This window comes from Rhipicephalus microplus, chromosome X (genome assembly GCF_043290135.1).
Source record: "Rhipicephalus microplus isolate Deutch F79 chromosome X, USDA_Rmic, whole genome shotgun sequence".
NCBI classification, from domain to species: domain Eukaryota; kingdom Metazoa; phylum Arthropoda; class Arachnida; order Ixodida; family Ixodidae; genus Rhipicephalus; species Rhipicephalus microplus.
In genome coordinates, this window is record NC_134710.1 from 433622619 (window position 1) to 433642200 (window position 19582).

The window sequence follows — 19582 nt, forward strand, 5'->3', positions numbered from 1 at the left end:
CGAGTAAAAGTTCGGCGCCGTCGGGGTGTAAGTTGCGGCGGTACAAAACGTTGTCTTGAAGCAGGTATCTGCTAAGAGAAGGGTCAGCATAACGCGATTGAAGGCGGTCAATGATGGTGAGCAGCGATGGATCTTGGCGCTGTTCGTCAGCCACGTTCAGAAAGTCAGTGATGGCTAAAACGCAGGCATCGGATTCCAAATCAGTGGAGCTAGGTGGATCAACAGGGTGCCGGGATAAGCTGTCAGCATCGCTGTGCAGCTTTCCAGATTTGTAAACAACCGAGAACGTGTACTCCTGTAATCGAAGTGCCCATCGGCCGAGTCTTCCTGTAGGGTCCTTAAGCGTCGATAGCCAGCAAAGCGCATGATGGTCCGTGATGACTGCGAACGGACGTCCGTATAAGTACGGACGGAATTTCGCAATAGCCCAAACGAGGGCTAAGCATTCCCGCTCAGGGATGGAATAATTTTGTTCCGCTTGCGACAAAAGACGGCTAGCGTAGGCTATCACACGGTTGGTGCCATTCTGTATCTGAGCGAGTATAGCACCAATGCCATGGCCGCTTGCATCGGTGCGAAGCTCTGTTCGAGCCGCTGGATCAAAATGAGCCAACACAGGTGGTGATGTGAGGGCGGTAATTAGCGACGCGAAGGAATGTTCTTGGTCGCTTCCCCAAGAAAATGCCACATTCTTTTTGAGGAGATCCGTGAGTGGCCTAGCAATATCCGCGAAATTGAAGACAAAGCGGCGGAAGTATGAGCAGAGCCCAATAAAACTGCGAACTTCTTGTGTGGAACGCGGAACCGGGAATTCTCGGACTGCATGGACTTTGTCAGGGTCGGGTTGAACACCAGTGGCGTCAACAAGGTGGCCGAGTAGTTTAATCTGCCGACGTCCAAATGAGCATTTCGACGAATTGAGTTGGAGACCAGCGCAACGAAAAACGTCAAGAATTGCCGAGAGGCGAGACAGGTGGCTTTCGAAGGAGGGCGAGAAAACTATTACATCATCCAGATAGCAGAGGCAGGTCGACCATTTGAAACCGCGAAGAAGAGAGTCCATCATACGTTCAAAAGTAGCCGGGGCATTGCACAAACCAAAAGGCATGACCTTGAATTGGTAAAGGCCGTCGGGTGTGATGAATGCCGTCTTCTCGCGGTCACGGTCGTCGACCGAAATTTGCCAGTATCCGGATCGAAGGTCACGGGACGAGAAATAGTTGGCGCCGTAGAGGCAGTCGAGCGCATCATCGATTCGAGGTAAAGGATAAACGTCCTTCTTGGTGATCCGATTCAGGTGGCGATAGTCGACGCAAAAACGCCAAGTGTTGTCCTTCTTTTTAACTAAGACCACAGGGGAGGCCCAAGGACTCGATGACGGCTCAATGACGTCTTTACTGAGCATTTTCTCGACCTCCGTCTGTATTACTTGGCGCTCAGCACGTGACACGCGATAAGGACGTTTGTGAAGTAGACTGGCGTCGCCGGTGTCGATGCGGTGGGTTACGGCACTTGTGCGGCCCAGGGGACGGTCGTCAACGTCAAAGATATCCAGGTAAGAAAATAGAACACCCCGGAGCGCCGCAACATGGGAAGGTAAGAGGTCACTGGATATCATTTTGTCGAGGAACGCCTGATTTTGCGACGTGATGACAGGTTTCGTCATGGTCTTAGTGTCAGGTGTGAAAGAACAAATCGAACATTCATCAAGGGTGGAAAGATCGGCTGAAGTGATGCCTTGGGGAAGCACTTGGGTCGACGTAGAGAAGTTCAGAACTGGAAGTAGCACCGTGTTGTTAGAAACAACCACTATATTATGTGGTAGTGCGATGTGGTGCGTAAGAGTCAAATCAATGAGGGGAGCTACCAGATAGTCTCCATCAGGAACGGACGGGAAGGGCGACAGAGGAATGTACATAGCAGCCTGGGGCGGTAGCCGTAGAGACTCCACGGATCGCAGCCGAGTGCGACTTGGAGGAGTGAAATCGGAGCACAAAGGTAATTCGAGCCGTAAGATACCGGTAGAACAATCGATGAGGGCGGAGTGGGCGGTTAAGAAGTCAATTCCAAGGATGACGTCGTGTGGGCAAGCATCGAGGACTGCGAAGAGAACGGAAGTGTGGTGGCCAGCAACAGTAACGCGGGCAGTGCACATACCAAGCACCGATGTTCGACTTGCGTTGGCAACTCGAACAGTAGAGAACATAGCTGGTGTGAGAACCTTTTTCAGGTGTGATCGAAGTGTAGAACTCATAACAGATACTTGGGCACCAGTGTCAATTAGAGCAGTAACGGCGTGGCCATCAACGAACACCCGAAGTAAATTGCGTCTTGAATTTGTAGCCGGTTGAGGGTTTTCGTTCCGAGTCGTCAACGCAGCGCCACCTCCAGGAGCTGCACTCGTCAGTTTCCCGGGGAATGGGCAGAATAAGCCGGTGACGGAGAGCGGCGGCGTTGAGGGGAGCGTAACGGCCGACCCTGAGGTGACGGCGAGCGGCTGGACCAGTTTCTCTGGGCGACGACGTCAGCGTAGGATGGTTCGGAGCGTGGAAATGAACGGCGAGCTGAAGGGTCCAGAGTATGGTCATCCGGAAAACCGGGTTGCGAATAGTGTCCGCGGTCCTGACGGCGATCTACATTACGAAAGCTTGGCCGGAAATACGACCTGTTGCGGCAATGGCGGGAGATGTGCCCAACTCGAGAGCAAGAAAAGCAGATTGGTCGATCATCATGCGTGCGCCACTCAGATGGATTTCGGTAGCGTGGTGGAAACCGAGGAGCCGAAGCTGCCGCAGCGACAAGTGGAGCAGAGTGGTGGTCAGCGTTGTGGACGGGAGTGCTCATGGGCTGCGGCATAAGTCTGGCGGGCTGGGGAACCTGGACGCCCAGGTTAGCAAACTCCTGACGTACAACGGCTTGAATAAGCGAGACTGTTGCCCAGTTGTCTTGCGCAGGGGGCTGATAGGAAGCGGGTGCCATGGCTTCCAGCTCCTGGCGAACAATCCTTGCGATATTGGCAGGAGGGGCGAGTGAACGGGGCGCTGCAGAATCCTCGCAAGACGAAGTCGCAGCAGTGTTTGGTAGTCTCGCGATGTGGTGGGTGATTCGCCTGCTTTCAGCTTGCTCAAGTCGCCGGCATTCAGATATGATGGAGTCGACAGTGGTGCAGTTCTTGCACATTAGTATGTTGAAAGCATCATCAGCAATGCCTTTCAACACGTGTCTGATCTTGTCCGCCTCGGACATGTTTTTGTCAGTCTTCCAGCACAGTGCCAGTACGTCTTGGATGTACGTGACGTACGACTCCGTCGATGATTGAACACGCGACGCGAGTTCCTGCCTGGCTGCCATCTGACGAGCAACTGACCGACCGAACAAATCGCGAAGTTTTTGCTTGCATGTGTCCCAGCTGGTTAATTCTTCTTCATGCGTCTCATACCAGGCGCGTGCCGTACCACGTAGGTAGAATAGAATATTTGCCAGCATAAGCGTTTCGTCCCACCTGTAGTGCTTGCTGACGCGCTCGAATAATGCGAGCCATTCTTCGACGTCCGTGCTGTCCGTCCCGGAAAACGTGCCAGGGTCGAGAAGATGGGGGGGAATCACAGGCGATGGAGCCGGCGCGGATGGCGAGGCCTGAGTGCCAGTTTCAGGCATGGTGGCTGGACAAAGCTGGCGTCCACTGCGGAGTTCCAGAGCCGGGTTGTGTGAAGACCCAGCACCTCCCACCAAAAGATGTTACGGGAAAGATTTATTCACCGAGAGCTGGTCTTGCTAACGGCTTAGAGAGCGCACAGTCAAGCAGGCCAACGGGAGAAACTTCAGAGTCCAACCCACTACAACCACGTTGTTGTCTTTTTCATTTGGGTGCCAATTCAGCTGTGTCGGTGCGACAGTTCCCTACACGTATCAATATATATATATATATATATATATATATATATATATATATATATATATATACATAATGATAGCAGGCTTGTCTCATGAAGTGAAGCCACGTGATATCTGTTGTGTGCATCATTTGAGAAGGCTGACGAGCACATGTATAAGTAATGTGTGAAGATGCCCACACACGACTGTGAAAAAGCTGACTTGGAAGTAAAGGAACACTAGAGAGAGAGAGAGAGAAAAAAATAAACGTTTATTTAGAAACAGGGTTCCGAGCGAGGCCCCGTATCACCCTAAGGTGGGAGGGATCCGTAGTCCAGAAACCCTCTGGCACGACTGCCCTCTTGGCCCTGGCGACGAGCTCTCGCTGGTCTTCCAGGTCCTCGAGGACGAGATTGGCCTCCCACGCTTTTATTAGGTAGTCGTCGTTTATATTTGGGGCTTGGTCCTGCACCAGTTGCATGTCTTAGTCTGCATGACACTGGCATTCCAGGAGCAAGTGTTACAGGGTGTCCAGTACGCTGCAGAGCGGGCACATGTAGCTATGCGTTTTTCGGTAGAGGCGGTGCAGTAATATGCCATGTATATAAGTGTTGCTTCGCAGTCGTCTGGAACTAATGCTTTCCCTTTGGTTAGTTTTGGATGGGATGGAGGGCAGACCCGTCGCTCCATTTTGTAATGTTGAAGTAGCAACAAGTACACACTAAACAAAAATGACCTGAAATAACCTCAGAAACTGGGTAAACCATTTGTCCTCTAGCGCACTACCTTTCCTGGTTTTTTTTTACCACCTACTACCGAGGTAAAAATTTACTCTCGTGCTAACTGAGTTTTTGAACGTAGAGAGAGTAGTAAATATTTACCCCAGTGAGGTTTTCAGCGAGTATAGAGAGAGTAAATTTTTACTACCTTCACAAGGTTTTTGGGGTGATTACTGGGAGTTATTTCTGGTGGTAAAAAAATAAAAATTGACGGGTGCATTCGGCCAGAGACGACAAATTTATTGAATAGCAGAACTGATTGAATTTATTGAACGGCAGAATTGGTGACAGATAGATTCACATACAGACAAACACGCACACACAACAAATGCAGAATAGTACACCACTGGAACAGACTGCACGCGTTGCTCTACTACACTTCGACAATCCGGTATATATATAGGCACGACTTTTTGACCGTCCAAGTAGTACCGGTAGGAGAGCTCTTTTTTTTCATCGATTAACAACAACGCTTGAAGGTGCAAGCGTAAGCTTCAGGTGGGCTGCAGGGCACTAAATGTCACACCGACCTTTTATTATAAATCTACGCGATCTCACCTTTTTGATTATCAAATAATTGCTTGGCACACCGGGCTCTTTGCCCCACGCGTGTTAGCGCTGCTGATGCACAACTTCATAAAATATACCTAAGTACACACAAACCATGGTAGCTCAATGATTTTCATTGAGCGACGGTGCACAAACACAGTAGCAGCACGTATTCATCACAACGGGCGTAGAGGAGCGGTGCACGCCTGCACACAAGCTTCTTACCGACGGCGTTCTAGGCCTTTTCGAGGAGCACGGCTATCCGATGAAACACAGCTGGCGATCACAGAACACATATCTTGTGCGAATTTCGTCGTCATTTCAGACACAAATGAACACGTGACCACTATCTTGCGGAGACGGGGCGGTGTATGCATATTTCCAACGAAAGACCACCATCCGGGCAGGTCCGGGTTTTCTTCGTGCTCACCGGCCGCCGCTTGTTGGTTCCGTCTGCCTCTTATCGGCTTCGTGCTACATGTTTGAGAACAGTTGGTGCATGAGGTGGGCAATTCGGGCAGCACTTTACTCGTGCAGACATCGCCTACTGTGGGACAAAATATATGCGATGCTTCTTTCACCTGCCCCGGCGACACAATCACACTGGTCCCTGGTGGCCGCGGCTCGGTGCCGACGACAGAGTGAAGCATCTTGCTCATTGCTTCTCCAGCAGGCAAGCACGGACGATGACACCAGATTGATTTTGTTACCACTGGCAGATCTGGAGATATCCGCGAACTGGAGATATCCGCGACGTGCAGGTTCGGAGGCGCTCGGAAGAGCACGGTCGCTCGATGATGTAGGAAACACGTGAGATCCATCAGCCCAACCAGACACACAGATACCGAGCTTTTTGCACTGTCTGTCTCCAAAGCCACCGCCGAGCAAAAGCAACGATTTGCGAAAATATGCAGGACAACTTTCCACAGCAGGTTTTCTTTCTTTTTTTTCTCTTTTGAGAGCCCCCCCCCCCTCCGTCTTTTTCTTTTTTTTGTTCAAAGAATGCTGTTCTCGCTTATTGTGCTTATGCTGCCCCCAGTTCCAGTAAAAGTGCGCTGACTCGAAGTCAGTCCAGAGGCACGGCGATGCAAAAAAAACAAACAAAAAAACATCTGTGGGCTTCGCGTACCTTCAGTATTCACTGAGAGCGTCACAAGGAGGGTATGGGACAAAAGCCGCCGAAGCAGCTGCACCTTGCAGTCACGTGGTAATAAACTCTGAAACGCAGGTTAAAAATCACGTGATAGAAAACTCCCTAAGTGGTAAAACTGGATTTTGACATCCTTTTACTACTTGCCCGAGAGGTGGTGGTAAAACTATGTCATGTACCGTCTTTTACTCCTACGCGAGGTAGTAATTTTAAACGCGAGAGAGTTTTCAGAGGTCATGAGCGGGAAAAACCCCAAACTCGGATAGTTTTTGCTTACAGTGTGGTAAAACTATGTCATGTACCGTCTTTTACTCCTACGCGAGGTAGTAATTTTAAACGCGAGAGAGTTTTCAGAGGTCATGAGCGGGAAAAACCCCAAACTCGGATAGTTTTTGCTTACAGTGTAGGTGTTTTCTACTACCTCCATCTCTTCAGTCACAGATCCGGTATCTTTTGGTCCCAGGGCAGCCCGGCTTACGTGCTCGCGGGTGGCGGCGTTGGTCACTTCATTTCCCTGTAGACTCCCGTGTCCAGAAACCAAGATTACGCAGGTATATGGAAGTGGAGAGCTTCGCCATTGCACGAAGAAAGAATAGTTAAAAGAAAAAAATTGTGATGCCCATTGTTGTTACTGTGGTGGCGGCCGCAAAAACTGACGAGCTCCAGGCACAATGACCGCCAGGGTAGCCCAACGCAAGCCCCTCACTTCATTGAGAAGTTCCAGGTGATGTGGACAAATGAAAAGATCTATTCCAGACCCTGTAATGCAAAAATATACAAAAAACGCAGGTGATTCTTCGCCTGTTTGAGTCAGACAGGCGTTCAAACGTGGCATTTGTGATTGATTTGCAAAAGAAAGTTATTTATCGAAATAGAAACAGTGAACCTTTTTTTTGACCGTTTATAACACAGCCAAACCACAAGAAGTCAGATAGATTGGCTTCATTTGGCTTCTTTTTAACCTTGACACAAGCACCTCAATGTAGCATTGTTAAGTATGACCTTACACTTCAGCCTCATTTAAAAAGTAAAGGATTGCAGAACTTCTTAGGTGTACGGCAAGAATCTATAAGCATGTAAATAATCAATTTATCAATAGCAACAGTAAACACAGCAAAGTTGTAGGGAGTACATTATCTATGCCTTTAAGATGTTGCACCAATTTGAGCACACCATTGATGTTTTTTTTTTGTCCTATTGAAAAGTATGCTCCACCTGTCCGTGGCGGGCATTATTTCACTTATTATATCTTTTCACTCAGCAGTCATCAAGAGAAGCCAAAAATTCCTCATGGTTGTGCAGTAACCATGTAAATGTTTCATACCTAGTAATTTAAAGACACAAAACTACAGTAACAGTGTCTGAAATGCAGGCTACGATGTGCGACATACGTTGCAACGACCACTTCAAGCAAAAAAAAACATCCCATGTAATAAAAAAAATAATTTAAAGGCTTCAATCGCTGACACGAATCAATTATAGTGCTAAAAGGAATTGATAAAATTTTGTGTTTTGAGAGTTGAAGCCACATGCTAGTCGTTTTCATCCAATCCAAGTCACATAATGGCCGCTGTGTGTAAAAAACAGCTGATCATCTCTGCGAGCCATGTTTTGCGTTATGTCGCATATAAGTAGGCGAGAAGAATGTAATCGCCACTGCTGGGTAGTATTTTCGACGCTGAAGGATATGGCAAGCTGCGAAGAACAAGAATAATTTGTGAAGTTCTTGTCGTCAGGTGAGTAAACAAAGCCAAACATACCGCGATCGCGATATATTTACTTCGTTTTTATTCTTACAGGTAACAAACAACAAAGCATAAAGCAGAGAAGCCTGCACTTTTGTCTTCTATTAACAGGTAAGCGACACTTCTTTCATTTTAAGAACAATTGTGCGCACGAGAAGATGGGAACACTGCTTCTTACGAACATGACGCTGAGGGCGAAATTACCTTCGCGGCACCAAAGGCCGCCTTCTGCTCACTATTCACTGCGGGGAAGCTGTCGTCAACGCATCCAATCATGCCGGGTCGAGGTCCAAACCGAAGGAATTGCTCCTTCACGGCTGCGTTCTCCTCCACCATTTCCGGGAAGTGAACCCACTTGTTGCGGGTGTCCCTGGGTGGACGATTGCTCGAGCCACACGTAGCACACAGATGTTGACCGGGGGCTGTGTCACCGCTACGGTCTTCTCGCCTCCCACCGAAGATTTGAAAGATCCGGTGGCGAAGATACGCGGTGCGCACACGTATGCCACTCCACCGAGAGCGCAGCCTGCGAGTCCATCGGCGACTTCGTCGCGCAATCACAACACTGTTGTTTTACTCGGGCGAAAGTGACGCCCAAGCTTTTTGTCTGGGATGTCAAACGAGACCTCAACAACCCTCTGGTACTTGTTTTAGGCCGCGGCCAAGTAGCCAAACGTAAAGCGAAGGTTGCTGGTTCAGCGGGCACTGAAATTTTACCTATTTCATTTGTGACCGGCCCATGGCTGGCGGTTCCGCCGTAGCGCGGAACCGATTCCGTTTATTTTTGCATAACAAGCGCGTACTCGTCAATTTCGCGTCACCATGAATTGGGCTTCGGAATCGTCACTTGAAGTACAGGTTGAACAACCAATCAGGGAGCGCCAATGGGGGCAAAATCGGAATAAGGAACACGGAATATCAGTTTGGTATATGGACAGAGGCTCTCTCACTAAGCTGTTTTCACTGCGCTTGAAATCTGGCACGACGTCTAAAGACATACCAAAAGAACTACCAGTGGGAGAAGACCATGCGCTCATGTCCGTGTCTGACAGGACCCCGCTCTGACTCCGGTTTCACGGCATCAGCCTTATTCGACGGGAGGTCTTGTTTGCCACGCTGGCCATAAGTTCCACGCAGGAGTAGCCATATGTGCCGTGCTGTGGGCTTTGTCGTCGTTATTGCCACGACAAGAACCAGTGCGCGTGGAGCTATGCCAACGCGACCGGCTCCGGTTGGGGCGACACCATGGAGGAACACATTATGGACCAGCCCGATACAGAAGCGATTTCGCGAGGGGTTTAGCGACTCACCTGCTTTGTAGGAGAAGCCCGATCTGAAGACTAATGATGATCAGTCCTGTGACAAAAGAGACGAAACTCAAGACAAGAAAAGTTTAACCGAACCTGCAGTGGAGGTAACCTCGGTGCGTCCAGAGGTGGTGGCTACTCAAGGGGGGGGGGGGGCAGCGCAAAGCTCCTCTGAGACAGACGCTGCTGAAGAGCCCGTTGAAGGCATGGACCTAACTGTGGGAATCTCAATGAGGCCCAGGGGCACTATAAAAAAAGAGATGGACGGGAAGGCGATGACAGTGGCTGCGAGGGTCCCCCTTCGGAAGCTACTTTTCATAGAGCCCCAGGGGCACTATAGAAAAAGAGATGTACGGGAAGGCGATGACAGTGGCTGCGAGGGTCCCCCTTCGGAAGCTACTTTTCATAGACGTGGCACTGAAGCCGAAACCGAACATTGCGCCGGACAAGCGGAGCACGGTGATGGCTGCTCCACGTTAGCGAGGCTGCCCACCGGGGCTGTTTTGTGGATGTTGCCGGCCTATATACGGATCCTTCTCAATTCTGTGTTAGTCTGCAACGCAACTGGTGGACCAACAACTATGCGTCAAGCAGAACGATGTGAGTTTGACAGCAGTATTACTTATTGTACGCGAGAGATTTATTATCTCACTTCTCCTTTCTTGGCAAATATTCATAATGTAACACTTCGTATCGCCACTCTTAATGTTCTTGAGTTAACAGCCTGGTGGAGACAAGTCCCATTAAGTCGCCTTTTGTTGGAAAACTAAATAGACATTCTTGTTGTCCACGAAACAAAGACCGAAAGAGAAGAGCTAACAATGAAAATGGTTAATATGTTTAAATCATGGTATATTGTCTCTGCAAGTCATGCAATTGGCAGGTTAGGGGTGTTTATTATAGTTGCGTAACTGCGTCGGTATCGTTGAACAACGTGTGTTAACTTCCCAGGGCGGAAGACTGGTAATGTGCGATTTTGCTTGATATGATGTATGCTGGCAAATAATATGTGTGTATGCTGGAAACAGCGTTGAGGAAAGAAAAGCATGTTTTGTATATGTGGCGATCCTTCTGACAGCCGAGAAAAAAAGAGATCCTTCTAGGAGATTTGAATTGCGTTTGCATGCCTGACTACTGGGGGCAGAAAAGAAGGAAGGATGTGAGTGCAATTGGGCTTCAGGAAATTGTGTCTAATTCTGATTTAGCAGACGTCGGAAGCATTTTAGGTGGAAATGAAGTTGTTTACACTCACTTTCAAGGGCAGAGTCATGCTCGGCGAGATCTAAAATACATGACTCCGGATCTTAGGCCAATGGTTACGAAGTATGCAGTGCAACATGTGACTTTTAGTTAGAATGACATGGTGATGTGTACAATTGGCAAAAGGTGCAATGCGTCGAAGTTTAACTGGGTGATCTGGAAAATGAATGATAGTATTATACAAGATGAGTGCTTCAAGAAAGCCGCGATGCAAAAACTACAAACGTTAAAAAAAGATGGTGTATCGAACATGGTGGAGGCATGGAAAGACTTTAAAAACAAAGTCAAACTGCGTGCGATCGAGAAAACAGCTGTGCGGCACCGGAAAGAAAAACAAAGGAAGAAAGAATTACAAAACATACTCAAGTACTTTCGTAATGCTGAGCGTGCCGTACCGAGGTTATTAAGTGCAGAAGCGAAAAGGATCAAAAGTGAAATTGAAGCGATAGGTGTGGAGCGTTATCAAGGGTCAATGATAAGGGCACAAACCGAGCGATTATGGCCCGGGAAGGCACCAACAAAACGAGCGCTCAGTGAAGAGAAATGTTACGATCAGGTAACCGTATTAGGAAAATCTGGTTGAGCGGCACGTGGTCGGCAGACCAAAGCAAAATAGTGACAACTTTTGTTGAGCAATACCACACATTGTTAGGCAGACGCGTCGAGGTATCCAATGAGTTGGCAGATACCTTCCTGGCGCTGATAACAAAGATAGATGACGAAGTGAAAGAGAGGCGTGAAGCGCCAATCTCAGTTACGGAAAAATGCATGGAATAGAAAGCATTGGATGTGGAAAGTTTCCTAGACCAGATGGCCTAGGAGCCCTCTTTTACTAAGCATTTGAGGTTGAAATTGCAGAAATGCTTCACAAGCTCATAGCGGAAGCATACGAACTTGAAGAGGTACCGCCCCCATTTAGAAGAAATCATGCTGTGTAATACCTAAAACAAAGGACCGTTTTAAGCTACAGTCAGTTAATGTATATAGGCCGGGAAGTCTCACAAATGTTCACCATAAACTATACAAAAAGTACTAGATAAAAGATGACAATCTTTTACTAACACGATAATAGGCCCCGACCAATCTTGCGGAATAAAGAACAGAACAATATTCACTAACATTGACGCCACTAGAATAATACTGGAGTGTTGCAATGCGAACCTTCGATGTGTAGCTATGGTCCAGCTCGATTTGGAAAAAGCTTCCGATAGAGTTGCCCAAAACATTCTTTTGGCGACGTTGGAATACATTATAGTGGATGGAATCATGTGCGATGGTGTCGCCATAGCTTATGATAAATGTTTTGCTCAACTAATAATAAATAAAAGAATGAGCTACAACATACCGGTCCTATCAAGAGTGCTTCAAGGGTGTCCTCTGTCACCATTGCTTTTTGCTGTTTTTCTCGAGATCTTCTGTTTGAACATACGTGAAAACCAAAATATCCGTGGTTATCACCAAATAAATCAAGAAGTAAAAATACTGGCGTACGCAGACGACATCACGCTGTTGTGAACGGACAACGAAAGCTTTCGGGAGGCACTCAAAAATGCTAGACAATTATGTAGTAGCACTGGTGGTTCCATAAACTGGCAAAAATGCTTAGGATTCAGGAACAGCCAGTGGAGTAGCAGGCGGACAGTTTTCGAAAGCATATCGCTTATCTACATGACAACCAGTTACATTAGAAAGCATTTTGAATATTACCAAGATAAAAAGACGAAGTGGACAGAACAAGCTGAGCGCGTACAGGCGCAAAAAACTACGTGGGGAAGCAGACGCCTCTCAATATTTTCAAAGTCGGCAGTGTGTAATGTGTTTCCTGTCGCCAAAGTGTTTCATATATTACTTGTATTATGTATGGCCCGGGTGAGTGTGCATAAAATGCACATAATTTTTGCTGTTTTTGTGTGGGGGTCATCGTGGAAGCGTAAAAGCCGCTCGAATTTACTTCATTCAGTGAAGAGAGGTGGCCTTGGACTTCAGAATTTCTTTTTGAAGCTAATATTTGCCCGATTTATGTTTCTGTGAGATAAAACTAATGATTTTTTGCGATGCGTTGTGCAGATAAGGTTGGGTGACGCAATTACAGATTATAATGTTACGTCACGCGCTGCACCAAACGTGTCCATAAAAGGGTTTTGGTTTGAAATAACAAGAGCTTAATGGTTCCTAAGAGCGCGTTTTTCGCTAGAATACTTGATTTCTTTAAAAACTCAATTTTACAGATATTTGCTTGATGTTATGTGCCAGGTTCCAAGATACCGAGTTATATATGTATTGGGGGAACGAAAAGATTGTTTTAAAGAGGGTTGAATGATTGCCAGTGAGAGCTACCACAAAAACGTTTTTCTTCATGCTACACTGCTTTACCTGCAAAAAGCAGAAACACTACATCATATTTTCCTGGATTGCTCAGACTCTGTCTTCCTTAGGGACATTCTGCAAATGACATTCAAAAAGGAATTCCATTAACTCCATTAGGAATCCGGTTTTTACCATTCGAAGATACAGAAGGTGTGCCCTACGACATGGTGATGTTACTTTGCATGCACAGTGTGTGGAAAACACGAATAGCTTTTCAAAATCTAAGTTTAAATATAGGGCCTGCCAGTCAATACTTAAAAATATTCAGTTCATTAGAGAAGTGTACAAATCCCTTACTGAACCACGAGAGTGGTTACCTGTCCTTGGCTGCGATCAAATATTACTATTTAAACTGTCACCAAGATACACTCGCACATTGAACATTTTGAATTGAATTTTTGGCTGGGGCCGATACTATCTGTGCTGTCTAATGTCTGTATCGCTATGAACAAGTTAAAAAAAAAGTCGTGGCCAAGTGGTTAAGGCGATGGTCTTGAAAACCACTGGGTTCTTTCCAAGCAGGTTCGAACCCTGCCGACTGCGTTTCTGCGTTATCTTTTTCTCTTCACGACATAGTCGACTATGTTCAGAGTGAAATAAGAGTAGACGCCGTCGCCGCAGTCGTGACGGAGTGGTTAAGGCGATGGTCTTGAAAACCACTGTGTTCTTCTCGCACAGGTTCAATCCTTCTGACTGCGTTTACGCGTTTTCTTTTTTTTCTCCTCAACATAGTCGACTATGTTCAGAGTGAAATAAGAGTCGATGCCGTCGCTGAAGTCGGGGCCGAGTGGTTAAGGGATTGTTTTGTATACCATCGGGGTCTTCCCGCACAGTTTCGAACCATGCCGACTGCGTTTCCGCGTTTTCTTTTTCTCTTCTCGACACAGCCGACTATGTTCTGAGCGAAATAAGAGAAGAAGCCATCGCCGCAGTCGTGGCGGAGTGGTTAAGGCAATGGTCTTGAAAACCATTGCGTTCTTCTCGCGCAGGTTGAATCCTTCTGACTGCGTTTCCGCGTTTTCTTTTCTCTTCTCGACATAGTCGACTATGTTCATAGTGAAATAAGCGTAGACGCCGTCGCCGCAGTAATGGCCGAGTGGTTAATGCCATTGGCTTGAAAACTGCTGGGTTCTTCCCGCGCAGGTTCAAACTCTGCCGACTGCGTTTACGTGTTTTCTTTTTCTCTTCTCGACATAGTCAACTATGTTCAAAGTGAAATGAGAGTGGACGCCGTCGCCGCAGTAATGGCCGAGAGGTTAAGGTGATAGTCTTGAAAACCATTGGGTTCTTCCCGCACAGGTTCAAACCCAGCCGACTGCAATTCAGCGTTTTCTTTTTCACTTCTCGACGTAGTCGACTATGTTCCGAGTGAAATAAGAGTAGAAACCGTCGCCGCAGTCGTGGCGGAGTGGTTAAGGCGATGGTCTTGGAAACCACTGGGTTCTTTCCGCGCAGGTTGAAACCCTGCCGACTACATTTCCGCTGTTTTTTTTTCTCTTCTCCACAAAGTCAAATATATTTTGAGTGAAATAAAAGTAGACGCCGTCGCCACAGTCGTGGTCGAAAGGTTAAGGCGATGGTCTTGAAAACCATTGCGTTCTTCCCGCACAGGTTCGAACCCTGCCGACTACGTTTCCGCGATTTTTTTTTCTATTCTCGGCATAGTCGACTATGTTCTGAGTGAAATAAGAGTAGAAGTCGTCGCCGCAGTCGTGGCCGAGAGGTTAAGGCTGTTGTCTTGAAAACCATTGGGGTCTTCCCGCGCAAGTTCCAACCCTGCCGAATGCGTTTCCGCGTGTTCTTTTTCTCTTCTCGACATAGTCGACTATGTTCAGAGTGAAATAAGGGTAGACGCCTTCGCCACAGCCATGGCCGAGTGGTTACACCGATGGTCTTGGAAACCATTTGGTTCTTTCCGCACAGGTTCAAACCCTACCGACTGCGTTTCCGCGTTTTCTTTTTCTCTTCTCCACATTGTCAAATATGTTGTGAGTGCAATAAGAGTAGACGCCGGCGTCGCAGTCGTGGCCGAGTGGTTAAGGCGATGGGCTTGGAAACCACTGGGTTCTTCGCGCGCAGGTTCAAACGCGGCCGACTGCGTTTCCGCGTTCTTTTTTCTCTTCTCGACATAGTCGACTATGTTCAGAGTGAAATAAGAGTGAACGCTGTCGCCGCAGTCGTGGCCGAGTGGTTACACCGATGGTCTTGGAAACCCTTTGGTTCTTTCCGCACAGGTTCAAACCCTACCGACTGCGTTTCCGCGTTTTATTTTTCTCTTCTCCACATTGTCAAATATGTTTTGAGTGCAATAAGAGTAGACGCCGGCGCCGCAGTCGTGACCGAGTGGTTAAGGCGATGGGCTTGGTAGCCACTGGGTTCTTCGCGCGTAGGTTCGAACCCTGCCGACCTCGTTTCCGCGTTTTCTTTTTCTCTTCTCGACATAGTCGACTATGTTCAGAGTGAAATAAGAGTGAACGCTGTCGCCGCAGTCGTGGCCGAGTGGTTAAGACGACGGTCCTGAAAACCATTGGGTTCGTTCCGCACAGGTTCGAACCCTGCCGACTACGTTGCCGCGGTTTCTTTTTCTATTCTCGGCATATTCGACTATGTTCTGAGTGAAATAAGAGTACAAGCCGTCGCCGCAGTCGTGGCGGAGTGGTAAAATCGATGGTCTTGAAAACCATGGGGGTCTTCCCGCACAGGTTCAAACCGAAGCGACTGGGTTTCCGCGTTTTGTTTTTCTCTTCTCCACATAGTCAAATATGTTTTGAGTGAAATAAGAGTAGACGCCGTCGCCGTAGTCGTGGCCGAGTGGTTAAGGCGATGGGCTTGAAAACCCTTGGCTTATTCCCGCGCAGGTTCAAACCCTGCCGAATGCGTTTCCGCGTTTTCATTTTCTGTTCTTGACATAGTCGACTATGTTCAGAGTGAAATAAGAGTTAACGCAGTCGCCGCAGTCGTGGCCGAGTGGTTAAGGCGATGGTCTTGAAAACCATTGGGTTCTTCCCGCACAGGTTCGAACCCTGCCGACAACGTTTCCGCGGTTTATTTTTCTATTCTAGGCATAGTCGACTATGTTCTGAGTGAAATAAGAGTAGAAGCCGTCGCCGCAGTCGTGGCGGAGTGGGAAAAGCGATGGTCTTGAAAACCATTGGGTTCTTCCCACGCATGTTCAAACCCTGCCGACTGTGTTTTCTTGTTTTCTTTTTCTCCTCTCGACTTTGTCGACTATGTTCAGAGTGAAATAGCAGATGTCACCGTCGCCACAGTCGTGGCCGAGTGGTTAAGGTGATGGTCTTGAAAACGATTGGGTTCCTTACGCGCAGGTTTGAACCCTGCCGACGGCGTTTTCTCAATTTGTTTTTCTTTTCTTGACATAATCGACTATGTTCAGAGTGAAATAGCAGATGGTGCCCTCGCCGCAGTCGGGGCGGAGTGGTTAAGGCGATGGTCTTGAAAACTATTGCGTTCTTCTCGCGCAGGTTCAATCCTTCTGACTGCGTTGGCGCGTTTTCTTTTTGTCTTCTCGACATAGTCGACTATGTTCAGAGGGAAATAAGAGTCGACGCCGTCGCGCAGTCGTGGCCGAGTGGTTAAGGCGATGGTCTTGAAAACCATTGGGTTCTTCCCGCACAGGTTCGAACCCTGCCGACTACGTTTTCGCGGTTTCTTTTTCTATTCTTGGCATAGTCGACTATGTTCTGATTCAAATAAGAGTAGAAGCCGTCGCCGCAGTCGTGGCGGACTGGTAAATGCGATGGTCTTGAAAACCAATTGGGTCTTCCCGTGCAGAATCAAAACCAGCCGACTGCGTTTCCGCGTTTTTTTTTCTCTTCTCGAAATTGTCGACTATGTTCAGAGTGAAATAGCAGACGTCACCGTCGCCGCAGTCGTGGCCGAGTGGTTAAGGTGATGGTCTTGAAAACCATTGGGGTCTTCCCGCGCAATTTCCCACCCTGCCGACTGTGCTTCCGCGTTTTCTTTTTTCTTCTCGACATAGTTAAATATGTTCAGAGTGAAATAAGGGTACACGCCATCGCCGCAGTCGTAGCCGAGTGGTTAAGGCGACAGTCTTGAAAACCATTGGGTTCTTCCCGCACAGGTTCAAATGCAGCCGACTGCAATTCAGCGTTTTCTTTTTTACTTCTCGACGTACTCGACTATGTTCTGAGTGAAATAAGAGTAGAAACCGTCGCCAAAGTCGTGGCGGAGTGATTAAGGCGATGGTCTTGAAAACCATTGCGTTCTTCTCGCGCAGGTGCAATCCTTTTGACTGCGTTTCCGCGTTTTCTTTTTCTCTTGTCGAAACAGTTGACTATGTTCAGAGTGAAATAAGAGTGAACGCCGTCGCCGCAGTCGTGGTGGAGTGGTTAAGGCGACAGTCTTGAAAACCATTGGGTTCTTCCCGCACAGGTTCAAACGCAGCCGACTGCAATTCAGCGTTTTCTTTTTCAATTCTCGACGTACTCGACTATGTTCTGAGTGAAATAAGAGTAGAAACCGTCGCCAAAGTCGTGGCGGAGTGGTTAAGGCGATGTCTTGAAAACCATTGCGTTCTTCTCGCGCAGGTGCAATCCTTCTGACTGCGTTTCCGCGTTTTCTTTTTCTCTTCTCGACACATTTGACTATGTTCAGAGTGAAATAAGAGTGAACGCCGTCGCCGCAGTCGTGGCGGAGTGGTTAAGGCGATGGTCTTGAAAACCATTGGGGTCTTCCTGCGCAAGTTACAACTCTTCCGACTGCGCTTCCGCGTTTTCTTTTTCTCTTTTCGACATAGTTAAATATACTCAGAAAAAATAAGAGTAGACGCCGTCGCCGCAGTCGTGGCCGAGTGGTTAAGGCGATAGTCTTGAAAAACATCGGGTTCTTCCCGCGCAGGTTCAAACCCAGCCGACTGCTTATATGCGTTTTCTTTTTCTCTTCTCGATATAGTCGACTATGTTCTGAGTGAAATAAGAGTAGACGCCTTCGCCACAGTCATGGCAGAGTGGTTAAACTGATGGTCTTGAAAACCATTGGCTTCTTCCCGCACAGGTTCGAACCTTGCCGACTATGTTTCCGCGGTTTCTTTTTCTATTCTCGGCATAGTCGACTATGTTCTGAATGAAATAAGAGTAGAAGCCGTCGCCGCAGTTATTGCCGAGTGGTTAAGGCGATGGTCTTGAAAACCATTGGGGTCTTTCCGCGCAGGTTCGAACCCAGCCGACTGCGTTTCCGCGTTTTCTTTTTCTCTTCTCCACATAGTCAAATATGTTTTGAGTTAAATAAGAGTAGACGCCGCCACCGCAGTCGTGGACGAGTGGTAAAGGCGATGGGCTTAAAAACCACTGGGTTCTTCCCGCGCAGGTCCAAACCCTGCCGACGGCATTTCCCCGTTTTATTTTTTTCTTCTCGACATAGTCGACTATGTTCAGAGTGAAATAAGAGTGGACGCCGTCGCCGCAGTCGTGGCAGAGAGGTTAAGGCTCATGTCTTGAAAACTATTGGGGTCTTGCAGCGCAAGTTCCAACTCTACCGACTGTGTTTCCGCGTTTTCTTTTTCTTTTCTCCACATAGTTAAATATCTTCGAAATGAAATGAGAGTAGACGCCGTCGCCGCAGTCATGGCGGAGAGGTTAAGGCTAATGTCTTGAAAACCATTGGGGTGTTCCAGCGCAAGTTCCAACTCTAGCGACTGCGTTTCCGCGTTTTCTTTTTTTCTTGTAGACATAGTTAAATATGCTCAGAAAAAAATAAGAGTAGACGCCGTCGCCGCAGTCGTGGCCGAGTGGTTAAGGCGATAGTCTTGAAAACCATTGGGTTCTTCCCGCGCAGGTTCAAACCTAGCCGACTGCGTTTCCGCGTTTTCTTTTTGTCTTTTCCACATAGTCAAATATGTTTTGAGTGAAATAAAAGTAGACACCGTCGCCGCAGTCGTGGCCGAGTGGTTAAGGCGATGGGCTTCAAAACCACTGGGTTCTTCCCGCGCAGGTCCAAACCCTGCCGACGGCGTTTCCGCGTTTTATTTTTCTCTTCTCGACATAGTCGACTATGATCAGAGTGAAATAAGAGTGGACGCCGTCGCCGTAGTCGTGGCGGAGAGGTTAAGGCTAATGTCTTGAAAACCATTGCGGCCTTCCAGCGCAAGTTCTAACTCTACCGACTGCGTTTCCGCGTTTTCTTTTTGTTTTCTCCACATAGTTAAATATCTTCGAAGTGAAATGAGAGTAGACGCCGTCGCCGCAGTCGTGGCCGAGTGGTTAAGGCGATAGTCTTGAAAACCCTTGGGTTTTTCCCGCGCAGGTTCAAACCCTGCCGACTGCGTTTCCGCGTTTTCTTTTTCTGTTCTCGACATAGTCGACTATGTTCAGAGTGAAATAAGAGTGGACGTCATCGCCGCAGTCATGGCCAAGAGGTTAAGGCTGTGGTCTTGAAAACAATTGGGGTCTTCCCGCGCAATTTCCCACCCTGCCGACTGTGCTTCCGCGCTTTCTTTTTTCTTCTCGACATAGTTAAATATGTTCAGAGTGAAATAAGAGTAAACGCCATCGCCGCAGTGGTAGCCGAGTGGTT

The 19582-nt window shown here is 47.8% G+C and overlaps 6 non-coding genes across 6 annotated transcripts; all 6 read left to right on the forward strand.

Moving 5' to 3' along the window:
- Positions 1 to 15983: 15983 nt before the first annotated feature.
- On the forward strand, positions 15984 to 16065 carry TRNAS-UGA (transfer RNA serine (anticodon UGA)). The gene has a single exon. It is a non-coding gene; the product is annotated as a tRNA-Ser (tRNA).
- A 227-nt stretch (positions 16066 to 16292) lies between these two features.
- Positions 16293 to 16377, forward strand: TRNAS-UGA (transfer RNA serine (anticodon UGA)). Its single transcript has one exon. It is a non-coding gene; the product is annotated as a tRNA-Ser (tRNA).
- A 228-nt stretch (positions 16378 to 16605) lies between these two features.
- Positions 16606 to 16687, forward strand: TRNAS-UGA (transfer RNA serine (anticodon UGA)). Its single transcript has one exon. It is a non-coding gene; the product is annotated as a tRNA-Ser (tRNA).
- Positions 16688 to 18159: 1472 nt separating this feature from the next.
- Positions 18160 to 18241, forward strand: TRNAS-UGA (transfer RNA serine (anticodon UGA)). The gene has a single exon. It is a non-coding gene; the product is annotated as a tRNA-Ser (tRNA).
- A 542-nt stretch (positions 18242 to 18783) lies between these two features.
- Positions 18784 to 18865, forward strand: TRNAS-UGA (transfer RNA serine (anticodon UGA)). The gene has a single exon. It is a non-coding gene; the product is annotated as a tRNA-Ser (tRNA).
- Positions 18866 to 19251: 386 nt separating this feature from the next.
- TRNAS-UGA (transfer RNA serine (anticodon UGA)) lies at positions 19252 to 19333 on the forward strand. The gene has a single exon. It is a non-coding gene; the product is annotated as a tRNA-Ser (tRNA).
- The last annotated feature ends 249 nt before the right edge of the window (positions 19334 to 19582 follow it).